This window comes from Furipterus horrens, unplaced genomic scaffold, assembly GCF_987537825.1.
Source record: "Furipterus horrens unplaced genomic scaffold, mFurHor1.1.pri manual_scaffold_18, whole genome shotgun sequence".
Lineage (NCBI taxonomy): Eukaryota > Metazoa > Chordata > Mammalia > Chiroptera > Furipteridae > Furipterus > Furipterus horrens.
In genome coordinates this window covers 6,931,209-6,950,460 of record NW_028327188.1, presented here as the reverse complement: position 1 = coordinate 6,950,460, position 19,252 = coordinate 6,931,209, and positions in this window count along the sequence as shown.

Genomic DNA, 19,252 nt, shown 5'->3' with positions numbered 1-19,252 from the left:
AAACAGTTTTCAACCAGATGAAATTCTAACCACCATATACAGATAATCAAACGATTTCAACAGATGGAATTATGCCCTTGCTGTGCCGTTGTTGTTCTGCTTCATTGTATGCTTCAGTGAGCTTTCGAGTTGATACCTTAGACTAAAGAGCAAACACTGGTTTCAGGAACGCTGGAGTCTTTTGGGTAGTGTGTTTCACCTGACACACCAAAGGATTTATATGTGACTTCACCGTTCACAGTGGTTTCCTATGTTGTTTCTTGGTAATTCACTGTGAAACTCTGAAAATACCGTGTTTTCAAAGAGACCTAGCTTAGAAATTATATCAGGCAAAGCATCATTCTTTGAAACAGGAGAGAACATCACAATTTCTAGCAATTATAACAGAAGTTATTGCTTTCTCTTCCCTTTCCGTGCGGTGATGGCATTCATTGTGGGAGATAGTGACCGGTGGCATTCCCATTGAAGGCAGAAGCAGAGATAGCGATGTCTCGACATATCTTGTTTTCCGGGCAGAGTAACGCATGTACTACTGAAAGTACAGATGTAGCTCTTTGAACTGAAGATATGAGATGCTATCTGGTTCTCATGTATGTCTTTCTAAAAGTTGTTGTTGCACTTATTGTTAACTCATAAATACTGTGTTCCGAAGGCGCCCAGCAACAGTTTTCAACCAGAAGAAATTCTAACCACCATACACAGATAATCAAATGATTTCAACAGATGGAATTATGCCCTTGCTGTTCCTTTTTTGTTCTGCTTCATTGTATGCTTCAGTGAGCTTTCGAGTAGATACAGTAGACTAAAGAGCAAACACTGGTTTCAGGAACGCTGGAGTCTTTTGGGTAGTGTGTTTCACCTGACACACCAAAGGATTTATATGTGACTTCACCGTTCACAGTGGTTTCCTATGTTGTTTCTTGGTAATTCACTGTGAAACTCTGAAAATACCGTGTTTTCAAAGAGACCTAGCTTAGAAATTATATCAGGCAAAGCATCATTCTTTGAAACAGGAGAGAACATCACAATTTCTAGCAATTATAACAGAAGTTATTGCTTTCTCTTCCCTTTCCGTGCGGTGATGGCATTCATTGTGGGAGATAGTGACCGGTGGCATTCCCATTGAAGGCAGAAGCAGAGATAGCGATGTCTCGACATATCTTGTTTTCCGGGCAGAGTAACGCATGTACTACTGAAAGTACAAATGTAGCTCTTTGAACTGAAGATATTAGATGCTATCTGGTTCTCATGTATGTCTTTCTAAAAGTTGTTGTTGCACTTATTGTTAACTCATAAAGACTGTGTTCAGAAGGAGGCCAGCAACAGTTTTCAACCAGATGAAATTCTAACCACCATATACAGATAATCAAACGATTTCAACACATGGAATTATGCCCTTGCTGTGCCGTTGTTGTTCTGCTTCATTGTATGCTTCAGTGAGCTTTCGAGTTGATACAGTAGACTAAAGAGCAAACACTGGTTTCAAGAACGCTGGAGTCTTTTGGGTAGTGTGCTTCACCTGACACACCAAAGGATCTATATGTGACTTCACCGTTCCCAGTGGTTTCCTATGTTGTTTCTTGGTAATTCACTGTGAAACTCTGAAAATACCGTGTTTTCAAAGAGACCTAGCTTAGAAATTATATCAGGCAAAGCATCATTCTTTGAAACAGGAGAGAACATCACAATTTCTAGCAATTATAACAGAAGTTATTGCTTTCTCTTCCCTGTCCGTTCGGTGATAGCATTCATTGTGGGAGATAGTGACTGGTGGCATTGCCATTGAAGGCAGAATCAGAGATAACGATGTCTGGACATATCTTGTTTTCCGTGCAAAGTAACGCATGTACTACAGAAAGTACAGATGTAGCTCTTTGAACTGAAGATATTAGATGCTATCTGGTTCTCATGTATGTCTTTCTAAAAGTTGATGTTGCCTTTATTTTTAACTCATAAAGACTGTGTTCCGAAGCAGGCCAGCAACAGTTTTCAACCAGATGAAATTCTAACCACCATATACAGATAATCAAACGATTTCAACAGATGGAATTATGCCCTTGCTGTGCCGTTGTTGTTCTGCTTCATTGTATGCTTCATTGAGCTTTCGAGATGATACAGTAGACTAAAGAGCAAACAGTGGTTTCAGGAACGCTGGAGTCTTTTGGGTAGTGTGTTTCACTTGACACACCAAAGGATTTATATGTGACTTCACCGTTCACAGTGGTTTCCTATGTTGTTTCTTGGTAATTCACTGTGAAACTCTGAAAATACCGTGTTTTCAAAGAGACCTAGCTTAGAAATTATATCAGGTAAAGCATCATTCTTTGAAACAGGAGAGAACATCACAATTTCTAGCAATTATAACAGAAGTTATTGCTTTCTCTTCCCTGTCCGTGCGGTGATGACATTCATTGTGGGAGATAGTGACTGCTGGCATTGCCATTGAAGGCAGAATCAGAGATAGCGATGTTTCGACATATCTTGTTTTCCGTGCAGAGTAACGTATGTACTACTGAAAGTACAGATGTAGCTCTTTGAACTGAAGATATGAGATGCTATCTGGTTCTCATGTATGTCTTTCTAAAAGTTGTTGTTGCACTTATTGTTAACTCATAAAGACTGTGTTCCGAAGGAGGCCAGCAACAGTTTTCAACCAGATGAAATTCTAACCACCATATACAGATAATCAAACGATTTCAACAGATGGAATTATGCCCTTGCTGTGCCGTTGTTGTTCTGCTTCATTGTATGCTTCAGTGAGCTTTCGAGTTGATACAGTAGACTAAAGAGCAAACACTGGTTTCAAGAACGCTGGAGTCTTTTGGGTAGTGTGCTTCACCTGACACACCAAATGATCTATATGTGACTTCACCGTTCCCAGTGGTTTCCTATGTTGTTTCTTGGTAATTCACTGTGAAACTCTGAAAATACCGTGTTTTCAAAGAGACCTAGCTTAGAAATTATATCAGGCAAAGCATCATTCTTTGAAACAGGAGAGAACATCACAATTTCTAGCAATTATAACAGAAGTTATGGCTTTCTCTTCCCTGTCCGTTCGGTGATAGCATTCATTGTGGGAGATAGTGACTGGTGGCATTGCCATTGAAGGCAGAATCAGAGATAACGATGTTTGGACATATCTTGTTTTCCGTGCAAAGTAACGCATGTACTACTGAAAGTACAGATGTAGCTCTTTGAACTGAAGATATTAGATGCTATCTGGTTCTCATGTATGTCTTTCTAAAAGTTGATGTTGCCTTTATTTTTAACTCATAAAGACTGTGTTCCGAAGCAGGCCAGCAACAGTTTTCAACCAGATGAAATTCTACCCACCATATACAGATAATCAAACGATTTCAACAGATGGAATTATGCCCTTGCTGTGCCTTTTTTGTTCTGCTTCATTGTATGCTTCAGTGAGCTTTCGAGTTGATACAGTAGACTAAAGAGCAAACACTGGTTTCAGGAACGCTGGAGTCTTTTGGGTAGTGTGTTTCACCTGACACACCAAAGGATTTATATGTGACTTCACCGTTCACAGTGGTTTCCTATGTTGTTTCTTGGTAATTCACTGTGAAACTCTGAAAATACCGTGTTTTCAAAGAGACCTAGCTTAGAAATTATATCAGGCAAAGCATCATTCTTTGAAACAGGAGAGAACATCACAATTTCTAGCAATTATAACAGAAGTTATTGCTTTCTCTTCCCTGTCCGTGCGGTGATGACATTCATTGTGGGAGATAGTGACTGCTGGCATTGCCATTGAAGGCAGAATCAGAGATAGCGATGTTTCGACATATCTTGTTTTCCGTGCAGAGTAACGTATGTACTACTGAAAGTACAGATGTAGCTCTTTGAACTGAAGATATGAGATGCTATCTGGTTCTCATGTATGTCTTTCTAAAAGTTGTTGTTGCACTTATTGTTAACTCATAAAGACTGTGTTCCGAAGGAGGCCAGCAACAGTTTTCAACCAGATGAAATTCTAACCACCATATACAGATAATCAAACGATTTCAACAGATGGAATTATGCCCTTGCTGTGCCGTTGTTGTTCTGCTTCATTGTATGCTTCAGTGAGCTTTCGAGTTGATACAGTAGACTAAAGAGCAAACACTGGTTTCAAGAACGCTGGAGTCTTTTGGGTAGTGTGCTTCACCTGACACACCAAAGGATCTATATGTGACTTCACCGTTCCCAGTGGTTTCCTATGTTGTTTCTTGGTAATTCACTGTGAAACTCTGAAAATACCGTGTTTTCAAAGAGACCTAGCTTAGAAATTATATCAGGCAAAGCATCATTCTTTGAAACAGGTGAGAACATCACAATTTCTAGCAATTATAACAGAAGTTATGGCTTTCTCTTCCCTGTCCGTTCGGTGATGGCATTCATTGTGGGAGATAGTGACCGGTGGCATTCCCATTGAAGGCAGAAGCAGAGATAGCGATGTCTCGACATATCTTGTTTTCCGGGCAGAGTAACGCATGTACTACTGAAAGTACAAATGTAGCTCTTTGAACTGAAGATATTAGATGCTATCTGGTTCTCATGTATGTCTTTCTAAAAGTTGTTGTTGCACTTATTGTTAACTCATAAATACTGTGTTCCGAAGGAGCCCAGCAACAGTTTTCAACCAGAAGAAATTCTAACCACCATACACAGATAATCAAATGATTTCAACAGATGGAATTATGCCCTTGCTGTGCCTTTTTTGTTCTGCTTCATTGTATGCTTCAGTGAGCTTTCGAGTTGATACAGTAGACTAAAGAGCAAACACTGGTTTCAAGAACGCTGGAGTCTTTTGGGTAGTGTGCTTCACCTGACACACCAAAGGATCTATATGTGACTTCAGCGTTCCCAGTGGTTTCCTATGTTGTTTCTTGGTAATTCACTGTGAAACTCTGAAAATACCGTGTTTTCAAAGAGACCTAGCTTAGAAATTATATCAGTCAAAGGATCATTCTTTGAAACAGGAGAGAACATCACAATTTCTAGCAATTATAACAGAAGTTATTGCTTTCTCTTCCCTGTCCGTTCGGTGATGACATTCATTGTGGGAGATAGTGACCGCTGGCATTGCCATTGAAGGCAGAATCAGAGATAGCGATGTTTCGACATATCTTGTTTTCCGTGCAGAGTAACGTATGTACTACTGAAAGTACAGATGTAGCTCTTTGAACTGAAGATATGAGATGCTATCTGGTTCTCATGTATGTCTTTCTAAAAGTTGTTGTTGCACTTATTGTTAACTCATAAAGACTGTGTTCCGAAGGAGGCCAGCAACAGTTTTCAACCAGATGAAATTCTAACCACCATATACAGATAATCAAACGATTTCAACACATGGAATTATGCCCTTGCTGTGCCGTTGTTGTTCTGCTTCATTGTATGCTTCAGTGAGCTTTCGAGTTGATACAGTAGACTAAAGAGCAAACACTGGTTTCAAGAACGCTGGAGTCTTTTGGGTAGTGTGCTTCACCTGACACACCAAAGGATCTATATGTGACTTCACCGTTCCCAGTGGTTTCCTATGTTGTTTCTTGGTAATTCACTGTGAAACTCTGAAAATACCGTGTTTTCAAAGAGACCTAGCTTAGAAATTATATCAGGCAAAGCATCATTCTTTGAAACAGGAGAGAACATCACAATTTCTAGCAATTATAACAGAAGTTATTGCTTTCTCTTCCCTGTCCGTTCGGTGATGGCATTCATTGTGGGAGATAGTGACCGGTGCCATTGCCATTGAAGGCAGAATCAGAGATAGCGATGTCTGGACATATCTTGTTTTCCGTGCAAAGTAACGCATGTACTACTGAAAGTACAGATGTAGCTCTTTGAACTGAAGATATTAGATGCTATCTGGTTCTCATGTATGTTTTTCTAAAAGTTGATGTTGCCTTTATTTTTAACTCATAAAGACTGTGTTCCGAAGCAGGCCAAAAACAGTTTTCAACCAGATGAAATTCTAACCACCATATACAGATAATCAAACGATTTCAACAGATGGAATTATGCCCTTGCTGTGCCGTTGTTGTTCTGCTTCATTGTATGCTTCAGTGAGCTTTCGAGTTGATACCTTAGACTAAAGAGCAAACACTGGTTTCAGGAATGCTGGAGTCTTTTGGGTAGTGTGTTTCACCTGACACAGCAAGGATTTATATATGACTTCACCGTTCACAGTGGTATCCTATGTTGTTTCTTGGTAATTCACTGTGAAACTCTGAAAATACCGTGTTTTCAAAGAGACCTAGCTTAGAAATTATATCAGGCAAAGGATCATTCTTTGAAACAGGAGAGAACATCACAATTTCTAGCAATTATAACAGAAGTTATTGCTTTCTCTTCCCTGTCCGGGCGGTGATGGCATTCATTGTGGGAGATAGTGACGGGTGGCATTCCCATTGAAGGCAGAAGCAGAGATAGCGATGTCTCGACATATCTTGTTTTCCGGGCAGAGTAACGCATGTACAACTGAAAGTACAGATGTAGCTCTTTGAACTGAAGATATGAGATGCTATCTGGTTCTCATGTATGTCTTTCTAAAAGTTGTTGTTGCACTTATTGTTAACTCATAAATACTGTGTTCTGAAGGCGCCCAGCAACAGTTTTCAACCAGAAGAAATTCTAAACACCATACACAGATAATCAAACGATTTCAACAGATGGAATTATGCCCTTGCTGTGCCGTTTTTGTTCTGCTTCATTGTATGCTTCAGTGAGCTTTCGAGTTGATACAGTAGACTAAAGAGCAAACACTGGTTTCAAGAACGCTGGAGTCTTTTGGGTAGTGTGCTTCACCTGACACACCAAAGGATCTATATGTGACTTCACCTTTCCCAGTGGTTTCCTATGTTGTTTCTTGGTAATTCACTGTGAAACTCTGAAAATACCGTGTTTTCAAAGAGACCTAGCTTAGAAATTATATCAGGCAAAGGATCATTCTTTGAAACAGGAGAGAACATCACAATTTCTAGCAATTATAACAGAAGTAATTGCTTTCTCTTCCCTGTCCGTGCGGTGATGGCATTCATTGTGGGAGATAGTGACCGGTGCCATTGCCATTGAAGGCAGAATCAGAGATAGCGATGTCTGGACATATCTTGTTTTCCGTGCAAAGTAACGCATGTACTACTGAAAGTACAGATGTAGCTCTTTGAACTGAAGATATTAGATGCTATCTGGTTCTCATGTATGTTTTTCTAAAAGTTGATGTTGCCTTTATTTTTAACTCATAAAGACTGTGTTCCGAAGCAGACCAGCAACAGTTTTCAACCAGATGAAATTCTAACCACCATATACAGATAATCAAACGATTTCAACAGATGGAATTATGCCCTTGCTGTGCCGTTGTTGTTCTGCTTCATTGTATGCTTCAGTGAGCTTTCGAGTTGATACCTTAGACTAAAGAGCAAACACTGGTTTCAGGAACGCTGGAGTCTTTTGGGTAGTGTGTTTCACCTGACACACCAAGGATTTATATGTGACTTCACCGTTCACAGTGGTTTCCTATGTTGTTTCTTGGTAATTCACTGTGAAACTCTGAAAATACCGTGTTTTCAAAGAGACCTAGCTTAGAAATTATATCAGGCAAAGGATCATTCTTTGAAACAGGAGAGAACATCACAATTTCTAGCAATTATAACAGAAGTTATTGCTTTCTCTTCCCTGTCCGGGCGGTGATGGCATTCATTGTGGGAGATAGTGACGGGTGGCATTCCCATTGAAGGCAGAAGCAGAGATAGCGATGTCTCGACATATCTTGTTTTCCGGGCAGAGTAACGCATGTACTACTGAAAGTACAGATGTAGCTCTTTGAACTGAAGATATGAGATGCTATCTGGTTCTCATGTATGTCTTTCTAAAAGTTGTTGTTGCACTTATTGTTAACTCATAAATACTGTGTTCCGAAGGCGCCCAGCAACAGTTTTCAACCAGAAGAAATTCTAACCACCATACACAGATAATGAAACGATTTCAACAGATGGAATTATGCCCTTGCTGTGCCTTTTTTGTTCTGCTTCATTGTATGCTTCAGTGAGCTTTCGAGTTGATACAGTAGACTAAAGAGCAAACACTGGTTTCAGGAACGCTGGAGTCTTTTGGGTAGTGTGTTTCACCTGACACACCAAAGGATTTATATGTGACTTCACCATTCACAGTGGTTTCCTATGTTGTTTCTTGGTAATTCACTGTGAAACTCTGAAAATACCGTGTTTTCAAAGAGACCTAGCTTAGAAATTATATCAGGCAAAGCATCATTCTTTGAAACAGGAGAGAACATCACAATTTCTAGCAATTATAACAGAAGTTATTGCTTTCTCTTCCCTTTCCGTGCAGTGATGGCATTCATTGTGGGAGATAGTGACCGGTGGCATTCCCATTGAAGGCAGAAGCAGAGATAGCGATGTCTCGACATATCTTGTTTTCCGGGCAGAGTAACGCATGTACTACTGAAAGTACAAATGTAGCTCTTTGAACTGAAGATATTAGATGCTATCTGGTTCTCATGTATGTCTTTCTAAAAGTTGTTGTTGCACTTATTGTTAACTCATAAATACTGTGTTCCGAAGGCGCCCAGCAACAGTTTTCAACCAGAAGAAATTCTAACCACCATACACAGATAATCAAACGATTTCAACAGATGGAATTATGCCCTTGCTGTGCCTTTTTTGTTCTGCTTCATTGTATGCTTCAGTGAGCTTTCGAGTTGATACAGTAGACTAAAGAGCAAACACTGGTTTCAAGAACGCTGGAGTCTTTTGGGTAGTGTGCTTCACCTGACACACATAAGGATCTATATGTGACTTCAGCGTTCCCAGTGGTTTCCTATGTTGTTTCTTGGTAATTCACTGTGAAACTCTGAAAATACCGTGTTTTCAAAGAGACCTAGCTTAGAAATTATATCAGGCAAAGCATCATTCTTTGAAACAGGAGAGAACATCACAATTTCTAGCAATTATAACAGAAGTTATTGCTTTCTCTTTCCTGTCCGTTCGGTGATGACATTCATTGTGGGAGATAGTGACCGCTGGCATTGCCATTGAAGGCAGAATCAGAGATAGCGATGTTTCGACATATCTTGTTTTCCGTGCAGAGTAACGTATGTACTACTGAAAGTACAGATGTAGCTCTTTGAACTGAAGATATGAGATGCTATCTGGTTCTCATGTATGTCATTCTAAAAGTTGTTGTTGCACTTATTGTTAACTCATAAAGACTGTGTTCCGAAGGAGGCCAGCAACAGTTTTCAACCAGAAGAAATTCTAACCACCATATACAGATAATCAAACGATTTCAACACATGGAATTATGCCCTTGCTGTGCCGTTTTTGTTCTGCTTCATTGTATGCTTCAGTGAGCTTTCGAGTTGATACAGTAGACTAAAGAGCAAACACTGGTTTCAAGAACGCTGGAGTCTTTTGGGTAGTGTGCTTCACCTGACACACCAAAGGATCTATATGTGTCTTCACCTTTCCCAGTGGTTTCCTATGTTGTTTCCTGGTAATTCACTGTGAAACTCTGAAAATACCGTGTTTTCAAAGAGACCTAGCTTAGAAATTATATCAGGCAAAGGATCATTCTTTGAAACAGGAGAGAACATCACAATTTCTAGCAATTATAACAGAAGTTATTGCTTTCTCTTCCCTGTCCGTTCGGTGATGGCATTCATTGTGGGAGATAGTGACCGGTGCCATTGCCATTGAAGGCAGAATCAGAGATAGCGATGTCTGGACATATCTTGTTTTCCGTGCAAAGTAACGCATGTACTACTGAAAGTACAGATGTAGCTCTTTGAACTGAAGATATTAGATGCTATCTGGTTCTCATGTATGTTTTTCTAAAAGTTGATGTTGCCTTTATTTTTAACTCATAAAGACTGTGTTCCGAAGCAGGCCAAAAACAGTTTTCAACCAGATGAAATTCTAACCACCATATACAGATAATCAAACGATTTCAACAGATGGAATTATGCCCTTGCTGTGCCGTTGTTGTTCTGCTTCATTGTATGCTTCAGTGAGCTTTCGAGTTGATACCTTAGACTAAAGAGCAAACACTGGTTTCAGGAACGCTGGAGTCTTTTGGGTAGTGTGTTTCACCTGACACAGCAAGGATTTATATATGACTTCACCGTTCACAGTGGTTTCCTATGTTGTTTCTTGGTAATTCACTGTGAAACTCTGAAAATACCGTGTTTTCAAAGAGACCTAGCTTAGAAATTATATCAGGCAAAGCATCATTCTTTGAAACAGGAGAGAACATCACAATTTCTAGCAATTATAACAGAAGTTATTGCTTTCTCTTCCCTGTCCGGGCGGTGATGGCATTCATTGTGGGAGATAGTGACGGGTGGCATTCCCATTGAAGGCAGAAGCAGAGATAGCGATGTCTCGACATATCTTGTTTTCCGGGCAGAGTAACGCATGTACTACTGAAAGTACAGATGTAGCTCTTTGAACTGAAGATATGAGATGCTATCTGGTTCTCATGTATGTCTTTCTAAAAGTTGTTGTTGCACTTATTGTTAACTCATAAATACTGTGTTCCGAAGGCGCCCAGCAACAGTTTTCAACCAGAAGAAATTCTAACCACCATACACAGATAATCAAACGATTTCAACAGATGGAATTATGCCCTTGCTGTGCCGTTTTTGTTCTGCTTCATTGTATGCTTCAGTGAGCTTTCGAGTTGATACAGTAGACTAAAGAGCAAACACTGGTTTCAAGAACGCTGGAGTCTTTTGGGTAGTGTGCTTCACCTGACACACCAAAGGATCTATATGTGACTTCACCTTTCCCAGTGGTTTCCTATGTTGTTTCTTGGTAATTCACTGTGAAACTCTGAAAATACCGTGTTTTCAAAGAGACCTAGCTTAGAAATTATATCAGGCAAAGCATCATTCTTTGAAACAGGAGAGAACATCACAATTTCTAGCAATTATAACAGAAGTTATTGCTTTCTCTTCCCTGTCCGTTCGGTGATGGCATTCATTGTGGGAGATAGTGACCGGTGCCATTGCCATTGAAGGCAGAATCAGAGATAGCGATGTCTGGACATATCTTGTTTTCCGTGCAAAGTAACGCATGTACTACTGAAAGTACAGATGTAGCTCTTTGAACTGAAGATATTAGATGCTATCTGGTTCTCATGTATGTTTTTCTAAAAGTTGATGTTGCCTTTATTTTTAACTCATAAAGACTGTGTTCCGAAGCAGACCAGCAACAGTTTTCAACCAGATGAAATTCTAACCACCATATACAGATAATCAAACGATTTCAACAGATGGAATTATGCCCTTGCTGTGCCGTTGTTGTTCTGCTTCATTGTATGCTTCAGTGAGCTTTCGAGTTGATACCTTAGACTAAAGAGCAAACACTGGTTTCAGGAACGCTGGAGTCTTTTGGGTAGTGTGTTGCACCTGACACACCAAGGATTTATATGTGACTTCACCGTTCACAGTGGTTTCCTATGTTGTTTCTTGGTAATTCACTGTGAAACTCTGAAAATACCGTGTTTTCAAAGAGACCTAGCTTAGAAATTATATCAGGCAAAGCATCATTCTTTGAAACAGGAGAGAACATCACAATTTCTAGCAATTATAACAGAAGTTATTGCTTTCTCTTCCCTGTCCGTTCGGTGATGACATTCATTGTGGGAGATAGTGACCGCTGGCATTCCCATTGAAGGCAGAATCAGAGATAGCGATGTTTCGACATGTCTTGTTTTCCGTGCAGAGTAACGTATGTACTACTGAAAGTACAGATGTAGCTCTTTGAACTGAAGATATGAGATGCTATCTGGTTCTCATGTATGTCTTTCTAAAAGTTGTTGTTGCACTTATTGTTAACTCATAAAGACTGTGTTCCGAAGGAGGCCAGCAACAGTTTTCAACCAGATGAAATTCTAACCACCATATACAGATAATCAAACGATTTCAACAGATGGAATTATGCCCTTGCTGTGCCGTTGTTGTTCTGCTTCATTGTATGCTTCAGTGAGCTTTCGAGTTGATACAGTAGACTAAAGAGCAAACACTGGTTTCAAGAACGCTGGAGTCTTTTGGGTAGTGTGCTTCACCTGACACACCAAAGGATCTATATGTGACTTCACCGTTCCCAGTGGTTTCCTATGTTGTTTCTTGGTAATTCACTGTGAAACTCTGAAAATACCGTGTTTTCAAAGAGACCTAGCTTAGAAATTATATCAGGCAAAGCATCATTCTTTGAAACAGGAGAGAACATCACAATTTCTAGCAATTATAACAGAAGTTATTGCTTTCTCTTCCCTGTCCGTTCGGTGATGGCATTCATTGTGGGAGATAGTGACCGGTGCCATTGCCATTGAAGGCAGAATCAGAGATAGCGATGTCTGGACATATCTTGTTTTCCGTGCAAAGTAACGCATGTACTACTGAAAGTACAGATGTAGCTCTTTGAACTGAAGATATGAGATGCTATCTGGTTCTCATGTATGTCTTTCTAAAAGTTGATGTTGCCTTTATTTTTAACTCATAAAGACTGTGTTCCGAAGCAGACCAGCAACAGTTTTCAACCAGATGAAATTCTAACCACCATATACAGATAATCAAACGATTTCAACAGATGGAATTATGCCCTTGCTGTGCCGTTGTTGTTCTGCTTCATTGTATGCTTCAGTGAGCTTTCGAGTTGATACCTTAGACTAAAGAGCAAACACTGGTTTCAGGAACGCTGGAGTCTTTTGGGTAGTGTGTTGCACCTGACACACCAAGGATTTATATGTGACTTCACCGTTCACAGTGGTTTCCTATGTTGTTTCTTGGTAATTCACTGTGAAACTCTGAAAATACCGTGTTTTCAAAGAGACCTAGCTTAGAAATTATATCAGGCAAAGCATCATTCTTTGAAACAGGAGAGAACATCACAATTTCTAGCAATTATAACAGAAGTTATTGCTTTCTCTTCCCTGTCCGTTCGGTGATGACATTCATTGTGGGAGATAGTGACCGCTGGCATTGCCATTGAAGGCAGAATCAGAGATAGCGATGTTTCGACATGTCTTGTTTTCCGTGCAGAGTAACGTATGTACTACTGAAAGTACAGATGTAGCTCTTTGAACTGAAGATATGAGATGCTATCTGGTTCTCATGTATGTCTTTCTAAAAGTTGTTGTTGCACTTATTGTTAACTCATAAAGACTGTGTTCCGAAGGAGGCCAGCAACAGTTTTCAACCAGATGAAATTCTAACCACCATATACAGATAATCAAACGATTTCAACAGATGGAATTATGCCCTTGCTGTGCCGTTGTTGTTCTGCTTCATTGTATGCTTCAGTGAGCTTTCGAGTTGATACAGTAGACTAAAGAGCAAACACTGGTTTCAAGAACGCTGGAGTCTTTTGGGTAGTGTGCTTCACCTGACACACCAAAGGATCTATATGTGACTTCACCGTTCCCAGTGGTTTCCTATGTTGTTTCTTGGTAATTCACTGTGAAACTCTGAAAATACCGTGTTTTCAAAGAGATCTAGCTTAGAAATTATATCAGGCAAAGCATCATTCTTTGAAACAGGAGAGAACATCACAATTTCTAGCAATTATAACAGAAGTTATTGCTTTCTCTTCCCTGTCCGTTCGGTGATAGCATTCATTGTGGGAGATAGTGACCGGTGGCATTGCCATTGAAGGCAGAATTAGAGATAGCGATGTCTGGACATATATTGTTTTGCGTGCAAAGTAACGCATGTACTACTGAAAGTACAGATGTAGCTCTTTGAACTGAAGATATGAGATGCTATCTGGTTCTCATGTATGTCTTTCTAAAAGTTGTTGTTGCACTTATTGTTAACTCATAAATACTGTGTTCCGAAGGCGCCCAGCAACAGTTTTCAACCAGAAGAAATTCTAACCACCATACACAGATAATCAAACGATTTCAACAGATGGAATTATGCCCTTGCTGTGCCGTTTTTGTTCTGCTTCATTGTATGCTTCAGTGAGCTTTCGAGTTGATACAGTAGACTAAAGAGCAAACACTGGTTTCAAGAACGCTGGAGTCTTTTGGGTAGTGTGCTTCACCTGACACACCAAAGGATCTATATGTGACTTCACCTTTCCCAGTGGTTTCCTATGTTGTTTCTTGGTAATTCACTGTGAAACTCTGAAAATACCGTGTTTTCAAAGAGACCTAGCTTAGAAATTATATCAGGCAAAGGATCATTCTTTGAAACAGGAGAGAACATCACAATTTCTAGCAATTATAACAGAAGTTATTGCTTTCTCTTCCCTGTCCGTTCGGTGATGGCATTCATTGTGGGAGATAGTGACCGGTGCCATTGCCATTGAAGGCAGAATCAGAGATAGCGATGTCTGGACATATCTTGTTTTCCGTGCAAAGTAACGCATGTACTACTGAAAGTACAGATGTAGCTCTTTGAACTGAAGATATTAGATGCTATCTGGTTCTCATGTATGTTTTTCTAAAAGTTGATGTTGCCTTTATTTTTAACTCATAAAGACTGTGTTCCGAAGCAGGCCAAAAACAGTTTTCAACCAGATGAAATTCTAACCACCATATACAGATAATCAAACGATTTCAACAGATGGAATTATGCCCTTGCTGTGCCGTTGTTGTTCTGCTTCATTGTATGCTTCAGTGAGCTTTCGAGTTGATACCTTAGACTAAAGAGCAAACACTGGTTTCAGGAACGCTGGAGTCTTTTGGGTAGTGTGTTTCACCTGACACAGCAAGGATTTATATATGACTTCACCGTTCACAGTGGTTTCCTATGTTGTTTCTTGGTAATTCACTGTGAAACTCTGAAAATACCGTGTTTTCAAAGAGACCTAGCTTAGAAATTATATCAGGCAAAGCATCATTCTTTGAAACAGGAGAGAACATCACAATTTCTAGCAATTATAACATAAGTTATTGCTTTCTCTTCCCTGTCCGGGCGGTGATGGCATTCATTGTGGGAGATAGTGACGGGTGGCATTCCCATTGAAGGCAGAAGCAGAGATAGCGATGTCTCGACATATCTTGTTTTCCGGGCAGAGTAACGCATGTACAACTGAAAGTACAGATGTAGCTCTTTGAACTGAAGATATGAGATGCTATCTGGTTCTCATGTATGTCTTTCTAAAAGTTGTTGTTGCACTTATTGTTAACTCATAAATACTGTGTTCCGAAGGCGCCCAGCAACAGTTTTCAACCAGAAGAAATTCTAACCACCATACACAGATAATCAAACGATTTCAACAGATGGAATTATGCCCTTGCTGTGCCGTTTTTGTTCTGCTTCATTGTATGCTTCAGTGAGCTTTCGAGTTGATACAGTAGACTAAAGAGCAAACACTGGTTTCAAGAACGCTGGAGTCTTTTGGGTAGTGTGCTTCACCTGACACACCAAAGGATCTATATGTGACTTCACCTTTCCCAGTGGTTTCCTATGTTGTTTCTTGGTAATTCACTGTGAAACTCTGAAAATACCGTGTTTTCAAAGAGACCTAGCTTAGAAATTATATCAGGCAAAGGATCATTCTTTGAAACAGGAGAGAACATCACAATTTCTAGCAATTATAACAGAAGTTATTGCTTTCTCTTCCCTGTCCGTTCGGTGATGGCATTCATTGTGGGAGATAGTGACCGGTGCCATTGCCACTGAAGCAGAATCAGAGATAGCGATGTCTGGACATATCTTGTTTTCCGTGCAAAGTAACGCATGTACTACTGAAAGTACAGATGTAGCTCTTTGAACTGAAGATATTAGATGCTATCTGGTTCTCATGTATGTTTTTCTAAAAGTTGATGTTGCCTTTATTTTTAACTCATAAAGACTGTGTTCCGAAGCAGACCAGCAACAGTTTTCAACCAGATGAAATTCTAACCACCATATACAGATAATCAAACGATTTCAACAGATGGAATTATGCCCTTGCTGTGCCGTTGTTGTTCTGCTTCATTGTATGCTTCAGTGAGCTTTCGAGTTGATACCTTAGACTAAAGAGCAAACACTGGTTTCAGGAACGCTGGAGTCTTTTGGGTAGTGTGTTTCACCTGACACACCAAGGATTTATATGTGACTTCACCGTTCACAGTGGTTTCCTATGTTGTTTCTTGGTAATTCACTGTGAAACTCTGAAAATACCGTGTTTTCAAAGAGACCTAGCTTAGAAATTATATCAGGCAAAGGATCATTCTTTGAAACAGGAGAGAACATCACAATTTCTAGCAATTATAACAGAAGTTATTGCTTTCTCTTCCCTGTCCGGGCGGTGATGGCATTCATTGTGGGAGATAGTGACGGGTGGCATTCCCATTGAAGGCAGAAGCAGAGATAGCGATGTCTCGACATATCTTGTTTTCCGGGCAGAGTAACGCATGTACTACTGAAAGTACAGATGTAGCTCTTTGAACTGAAGATATGAGATGCTATCTGGTTCTCATGTATGTCTTTCTAAAAGTTGTTGTTGCACTTATTGTTAACTCATAAATACTGTGTTCCGAAGGCGCCCAGCAACAGTTTTCAACCAGAAGAAATTCTAACCACCATACACAGATAATGAAACGATTTCAACAGATGGAATTATGCCCTTGCTGTGCCTTTTTTGTTCTGCTTCATTGTATGCTTCAGTGAGCTTTCGAGTTGATACAGTAGACTAAAGAGCAAACACTGGTTTCAGGAACGCTGGAGTCTTTTGGGTAGTGTGTTTCACCTGACACACCAAAGGATTTATATGTGACTTCACCATTCACAGTGGTTTCCTATGTTGTTTCTTGGTAATTCACTGTGAAACTCTGAAAATACCGTGTTTTCAAAGAGACCTAGCTTAGAAATTATATCAGGCAAAGCATCATTCTTTGAAACAGGAGAGAACATCACAATTTCTAGCAATTATAACAGAAGTTATTGCTTTCTCTTCCCTTTCCGTGCGGTGATGGCATTCATTGTGGGAGATAGTGACCGGTGGCATTCCCATTGAAGGCAGAATCAGAGATAGCGATGTCTCGACATATCTTGTTTTCCGGGCAGAGTAACGCATGTACTACTGAAAGTACAAATGTAGCTCTTTGAACTGAAGATATTAGATGCTATCTGGTTCTCATGTATGTCTTTCTAAAAGTTGTTGTTGCACTTATTGTTAACTCATAAATACTGTGTTCCGAAGGAGCCCAGCAACAGTTTTCAACCAGAAGAAATTCTAACCACCATACACAGATAATCAAACGATTTCAACAGATGGAATTATGCCCTTGCTGTGCCTTTTTTGTTCTGCTTCATTGTATGCTTCAGTGAGCTTTCGAATTGATACAGTAGACTATAGAGAAAACACTGGTTTCAAGAACGCTGGAGTCTTTTGGGTAGTGTGCTTCACCTGACACACATAAGGATCTATATGTGACTTCAGCGTTCCCAGTGGTTTCCTATGTTGTTTCTTGGTAATTCACTGTGAAACTCTGAAAATACCGTGTTTTCAAAGAGACCTAGCTTAGAAATTATATCAGGCAAAGCATCATTCTTTGAAACAGGAGAGAACATCACAATTTCTAGCAATTATAACAGAAGTTATTGCTTTCTCTTCCCTGTCCGTGCGGTGATGGCATTCATTGTGGGAGATAGTGACCGGTGGCATTGCCATTGAAGGCACAATCAGAGATAGCGATGTTTCGACATATCTTGTTTTACGTGCAGAGTAACGCATGTACTACTGAAAGTACAGATGTAGCTCTTTGAACTGAAGATATTAGATGCTATCTGGTTCTCATGTATGTTTTTCTAAAAGTTGATGTTGCCTTTATTTTTAACTCATAAAGACTGTGTTCCGAAGCAGGCCAAAAACAGTTTTCAACCAGATGAAATTCTAACCACCATATACAGATAATCAAACGATTTCAACAGATGGAATTATGCCCTTGCTGTGCCGTTGTTGTTCTGCTTCATTGTATGCTTCAGTGAGCTTTCGAGTTGATACCTTAGACTAAAGAGCAAACACTGGTTTCAGGAACGCTGGAGTCTTTTGGGTAGTGTGTTTCACCTGACACAGCAAGGATTTATATATGACTTCACCGTTCACAGTGGTTTCCTATGTTGTTTCTTGGTAATTCACTGTGAAACTCTGAAAATACCGTGTTTTCAAAGAGACCTAGCTTAGAAATTATATCAGGCAAAGGATCATTCTTTGAAACAGGAGAGAACATCACAATTTCTAGCAATTATAACAGAAGTTATTGCTTTCTCTTCCCTGTCCTGGCGGTGATGGCATTCATTGTGGTAGATAGTGACGGGTGGCATTCCCATTGAAGGCAGAAGCAGAGATAGCGATGTCTCGACATATCTTGTTTTCCGGGCAGAGTAACGCATGTACAACTGAAAGTACAGATGTAGCTCTTTGAACTGAAGATATGAGATGCTATCTGGTTCTCATGTATGTCTTTCTAAAAGTTGTTGTTGCACTTATTGTTAACTCATAAATACTGTGTTCCGAAGGCGCCCAGCAACAGTTTTCAACCAGAAGAAATTCTAACCACCATACACAGATAATCAAACGATTTCAACAGATGGAATTATGCCCTTGCTGTGCCGTTTTTGTTCTGCTTCATTGTATGCTTCAGTGAGCTTTCGAGTTGATACAGTAGACTAAAGAGCAAACACTGGTTTCAAGAACGCTGGAGTCTTTTGGGTAGTGTGCTTCACCTGACACACCAAAGGATCTATATGTGACTTCACCTTTCCCAGTGGTTTCCTATGTTGTTTCTTGGTAATTCACTGTGAAACTCTGAAAATACCGTGTTTTCAAAGAGACCTAGCTTAGAAATTATATCAGGCAAAGGATCATTCTTTGAAACAGGAGAGAACATCACAATTTCTAGCAATTATAACAGAAGTTATTGCTTTCTCTTCCCTGTCCGTTCGGTGATGGCATTCATTGTGGGAGATAGTGACCGGTGCCATTGCCATTGAAGGCAGAATCAGAGATAGCGATGTCTGGACATATCTTGTTTTCCGTGCAAAGTAACGTATGTACTACTGAAAGTACAGATGTAGCTCTTTGAACTGAAGATATTAGATGCTATCTGGTTCTCATGTATGTTTTTCTAAAAGTTGATGTTGCCTTTATTTTTAACTCATAAAGACTGTGTTCCGAAGCAGGCCAAAAACAGTTTTCAACCAGATGAAATTCTAACCACCATATACAGATAATCAAACGATTTCAACAGATGGAATTATGCCCTTGCTGTGCCGTTGTTGTTCTGCTTCATTGTATGCTTCAGTGAG